Source organism: Echinops telfairi, unplaced genomic scaffold, assembly GCF_000313985.2.
Source record: "Echinops telfairi isolate 266 unplaced genomic scaffold, ASM31398v2 ScPeMD7_2573;HRSCAF=3158, whole genome shotgun sequence".
NCBI lineage: Eukaryota > Metazoa > Chordata > Mammalia > Afrosoricida > Tenrecidae > Echinops > Echinops telfairi.
In genome coordinates, this window is record NW_022106471.1 from 16,695,880 (window position 1) to 16,701,554 (window position 5,675).

Consider the following 5,675-nt stretch of genomic DNA (forward strand, 5'->3'; position numbering starts at 1 on the left):
ATCTCATCACAATCCATACATTCATCCATTGTGTCAAGCACATTTGCACATATGCTGCCATCATCAGTTCAAAGCATTTTCTTTCCACTTGAGCCCTTAATATCAGCTCCTCATTTTCCTCCTCCCTCCTTCATGAACCCTTGAGAAGTTATAGATTATTATTTTCACATCTTACATCGTCCTCTGCCACTATTTACCCACTTTTCTGTTGTTCATCCCCCAGTGAGGGGGTTATATGTTGATGTTTGTGATCCATTCCCCCTTTCTGCCCCCACCCGCCCCTAATCCTCCTGGCATCTCTATTCTCCTTGTTGGCCCCACAAGGTAATTTTAACACATACAATATATATAAAATTTTTTGCACTCACATTTTTTGGTATTGTTACCTTTACACTATGTACATGTTGAGATTTTGCGTCTTACAGAACATCTCACCTTGGACTTACATCTCACGTGCTCAGCAACTACAACGTTCTAGAACTCTCGTTTCTCTCCTTCCTCCTCACCACCACTTAGTCTTGTTGGAGGTTTTCGAAGCACCTTCCCAATGTAATAGTATTCCGCTCAGCCAGTGTCACAGATCTCACAGACAGAGATTGTTAAAGGCGAAACCAACAACAGCAAAATGCCCCAAGCACAAACTCGGGGGAGGAGGGCCCCCAACAAGTCATCACTGGTATGCGCAAATGTACGGTTAAGATACATAAAGATTATAATAAAGTCATAGAGAGCATGAAATACAGGAGAGAGTCACATAGAGAAATCAGACACGTTTCATGGTAGCATGCTCACCTCCTGGATGGCCATGATCTTACCAACCAGATCCGCACAGAGCGTAGGCTGAGGTGAGGTAGAGTGGAGACCCAGAATGCTCGAAGACCCTGTTTATTGCTAACCAAGGGTTATATCTACTGAGGGGGGCGTGATTACAGGTAACCACACATCACAGGAAGGAGCAGTACAATCGGCATACAAGCAATAGGAGGGGGATGTACAGTGGGCATAGGTGTAACAGGAAAAGGATGAGCTAGGGATGTATACATGATAGGAAGGAGAGGGACTAGGGGTATATATGTGACAAGATGGGCGGACCCTAGATTCATGATGGCAGCCTAACCTTGGTCACCCTTGGGTGGGCTTGACCTCTCAGGGGTCTCCTACAAGGAAACAGTCAACTACTATCCTTATCAGAAGGGAGTGGGTCCTACTTGTTGTGGCAGGCATAAAGAGTGTTGTCTGCTTGCTCTGGATGGCTGATAACCCTTAGGGAGAATAACCCCTGACCTACTTCTGTTGACCTCCAAGTGTATAGTCATTTGCCACGTGTAGCAATCAGCTAAGTTTGGCATATATTTGGGGGAGACAACTTGGGAGAAACCTTTCTGCTTCCCACAGCACACAACACAAGAGTAATTCTTTAAGATATCATGTAGTCATGCTATGTTCAACTTTCCAATTGACTTACAAAACATCTGCCCGTGGACTCATTTGAATGAATAGGGGAAGGGTGGTCACTGAGTTATACAAGTGAAGACTGCGGAGAGCGCAAGTGTTGCGTTTTGTTTGTGTTTAGCACACATCCCGGGACCAGATTTTACACGAACAGAAGGACTAGGATCCAATCAGGCCAGACCCTCTGCAGGACCAGCTTGAAGCCCAAGTCGTCCTGGGAGTGTAGCGTGATTGGCACGTGGGCACAGTTTCCTTTCAAGATGACAAGAGCGTCCTGAAACTGGAGGGTGGTGATGGTGCCACAGCCCTGTGCATACACTTAATGCCACTGAGCTGTGCCCCTCCCTGGGCTGGCTGGAGAGGGGCGGCGTCGTCCACTTCCCAAGGCACTCTGTCTGGGGCAATGCTGCTCTGAGCTGCCGTTACTGGACAGATTCAGTGGAAGGTTAACCTACACGGGGACTCTGCACATGGTTTTGGGGCTGTCATCCGTAGCCTTCTGCAAACAGCATGCTTAGAATTTCAGCTCAAGTACAAGGGCCTGTGAGGCGGGTGATCCTTCACCTCTAGCTTCTCCTTCAGCTTTCCAAGCTCCCTTGGGCAGGGATGCAGCCCCAAGCACATTTACAGTCAGGTCTTAGGGAGAGAAAGCTGGGTCACTCACAGCCCAGAGGAGCTAGGACATCCCTAGAGGCTCCAGAGGCCTTGGGGACAGGTGGTGGGACCAAGTGGAGCCGGTAGGTTTGGCAAAGAGAAGCGCACTTTCCTGGGTCCTCTGTGAGGGGAGGTTGTCACAGAATCAAGAAGTGGATAGGTGAAGCTGGGTGCAGATTAAACCTGGCAACTAGAGACCAATACGTGAAACCCCGTGGGCACCTTAGGCCTGTACTTAAGGATATACGAGCAGCTGCCACCGGAAGAGCCTGACGGTCTGCCACACGGACCACCCTTTGCACCCACTTAGCAGTCTTTCCCTGCAAGAACCCAGCTCTGCTCAAGCAGAAAGCAAATGTTTGCGAATGATGAGGGCACAAATGTACAAATGTGCTTGACACAAAGGATGGATGGATGGATTGTGGTAAGAGCTGTACGAGCCCCCCAAAAATGATTTTTTAAAAAAAGAAAAGAACCCAGCCTTGGGCTAAAAACCTGCGCACATCCGGTCATGCGCACTCTTCACTCCATGCTGCGGACGCCGCAGCTTAGAGCTGAGTTGGTTCTGGTTGAGTGGGTTCGGGTCACGGTGACCCCGCGTGTGCCGGGTCGAGCTGCCCCTGGATCTTCATGGCTGTGAGCTCCCCAGACATCTCTGGGGGGCCCAAATGCAGCTTTTCAGGTGGTCGCCTGGCGTTTCTCTGTCTGTACCATGGGCGGGGGTGGGGGGGGGCTGCCTTATTAGAGGAAGGATCAAAATAAAGACCAACTCCCAGTACACGTGTCAGGAGCTGTAGGTGGGGCTTGGGCTCAGAGTTAGGCTGATAACTGCAAGGGCGGAGTTCAAACCCAGAGACCACTCCTCAGGAGCAAGACGAGGCTGTCTGTCCACATGAGGATTTATGGTCTGAACCCCTGACTCCCCTCGGCCGCAGGGCTGCTTCAGCCAGAATTGATTTCAGGGCAGAGGGTGACTGCAAGTTTAAGTGATGGGTTACTACTATGCTACTATAAGCTTTCGTAACAGTAAACTCTGCTTAAAAAGGGAGGGTTATTATGAGCTGTTTCGATGTATAAAAGGTGTTATGGTATCCTGTCAACAAAGGAACAAGAGGAAAATATAATGAATCGTGTAGTCCAGTCTCCTGGCTTAAGAATGAGTACATTATAAATGCACATCCTCGCCTCCTCAATGCCTCCCATTGATTTCTCCCTCTCCCCAATGTCTCGACACGCACACTAATGCGTTTGTGTTCATAAACAACATTTCACATTGTCCTGCGTGTTTTAAAACTTGCTAAAAATAGCACCCTACACACTGTAAGGAATTGAAGACTTGTTTTTCTTTGTACAATGAAGACAACGGGGCTCTAGGGTGTTGGTGTGGCTCCACCATCTCTGTTCCAGTGCCTGGATGGCGGCGGCAGCAGCAGCATGTTCCTGGCCTGGCTGAGCACTCCCCGACCACGCTGATTTCATCGCCCTGGGTAACACTTGGGTGCATCCATCAGCCGCCCTGCTCTTCTCCGTGGCTCTGGAGTCAGCCAGAGCTGGATGAGCTCCTTCTGTGTTGTCACTAGCTCTGTGATCTCCAGCAAGTCACTTTGCCTCTCTGAGCCTCCGTCTCCTGCAAACCAGGTGAAATTGAAATCCACTTTAGCGTTATGGGCTGTAAAGGAGACCACACGTACCAGGGGCTTAGCTCTGGACTGGCCAGACAGCAAGAGTTTGGGGGATCAAAGACATTCAGAGGACCATCCCCTTGGGAACAACTCCCCCCAGTTTGCAACGTGACATCTTTGAAGGAAATCAGATTCTTTGTTTCTCTCCTCACTCCCCGCCCCCGCCCCCCATGATTTTCAATGGTCACAAAAAAGCACTAGGTCTGACCCAGGTTTTCCTCAGTTTAAGGACAAAGGGCAAAGGTGTCCTTTGTGAACAGGGACGCTGTCGGGCAAATATTTCCAGGCTAGCGACCCGGAGCCCTTACTCGTTCGTGCCAGCGTGTCAGGGCCATAGATGCAGCCGGCCCCAGAGAATGTGAACCACCGATCCAGACATCCAAACTAAACTGACTAACTGCCCTCCCTTCGCTTCTGACTCCCAGCGAGCGACCCGATAGGACAGAGTAGAGCAGCCCTGTGGGTTGCTGACTCTGTGGGAATAGAAAGCCCCCTCTTTCTCCCGCAGGGCGGTGGGCAGTTTCAAACTGTCGACCTTGCAGTTAGCAGCCCAGCTCCTAAGCTCTGTGCCACCAGGGCTCCTTCACAAAGGGCCTGCGTCAAACATGCTGACCGGACACGGACGGAAGCGACCCACTGGACGGGTCCAGAAGATTAAGTCCAAACCCACCAGCTACAGGTGACCCGCGGCACAAGCCTGGGCGGGCACTTCTTTCTTTTTAAGCAGTGGGTTGTTTTACTGTGAACTAAGTCTTCCCTGGGCGGTGTGCACGTACTTCACACGCTCGGCTGCTGACCGAAAGGCTGGGGATGCAAACCCACCTAGAGGCGCCTCCGAAGAGCCCCGGAGATGTGAAGCCAGATGCATCAGTGCTTTCCTACGCCTCCCACGAAGACAGTCTTTCCTGTCTTGAAAAAAGAAAGGCAGTCTCCTATTCGAAAGCCTTAAGGTATTACTTTTTAAATCAGAGCACTGAGTCCATTTTGAATTTTCTTTAGTGTGATGTATGCTTAAGAGCCAATTTTACTGTTTTGACCATGGAATGCTAAATGTCCCCAAATCATTTTTCGAAGTCCTATCCTTTCCAAAGTACTGTAACACTTAGTCATGGCTTTGTTCATTCAAAAAATATTTGCTGTGCTTCTCCTCTGTGCTAGGCTCTGTGGTGGGCACCAGCGATTTTAACGACCAGAGAGAAAAAGGACACAAAAAGCGTTTCTACTCATGGAGTTACATTCCAGAAGGGGAGACAGACAATAAACGACATCCTTTCATCTCAGAGGGTGATTCTGCCGGTAAAGAAAAATAAAGAAAGAGAACATGCATCTAGTAAAATGCAATAAAGAGATTTAAAAAGCGGACCGGGATGTCAAGGGGGCGTTCTCCACTGACCTGGCATGCCCAGTAAAGACGTCACTTGCAAGCCAGCACGAGGCAGCCGTAGGAGAAGGTGGGATGGACAGGGAGCCTCGTGGGTATGTGGAAGGATAGCGTTCGAGGCCCCCGGGAAGGCTTGGTGTGCCCACGGAGAAGCGGCAAAGGCGTGGGGTTGAACAGAGTGAGGGAGCCGAAGAAATGAAGACAAGCCCTTGTCTGCACCTTGATGGCCGGTGAGAGGGGGACCTTCCGGGGTTCTCAACAGAGGAAGGGCGAGGCCTGCTTCTCATGTCCCAACTTCACCCTGGTTGCTGTGATGGGCAGTCAGTAACACTTGATCTCACTGTTTTGTGACCCTGTTTAAGTGATCCGAGGCTGGTTGTGTGAGGTCATGAAGGGCTGGTCTCCTTGGGAGGAGACCCTGGTGCCGTCATGGCCGCGTCAAAGACGAACAATGGCAGGTGAGAATCGCATGGTGGGTGCTCTTACGGACTTCAGCAGACCCAGGG

The 5,675-nt window shown here is 50.3% G+C and overlaps 1 long non-coding RNA gene across 1 annotated transcript in view; it reads left to right on the forward strand.

The window, feature by feature from the left end:
- LOC123522155 overlaps positions 1–5,223 on the forward strand; it is a 50,586-nt gene extending 45,363 nt beyond the window's left edge. Inside the window, exon 5 of the long non-coding RNA XR_006680445.1 lies at positions 4,947–5,223. This is a non-coding gene — a long non-coding RNA (uncharacterized LOC123522155). The remainder of the gene's footprint in view (positions 1–4,946) is intronic.
- The last annotated feature ends 452 nt before the right edge of the window (positions 5,224–5,675 follow it).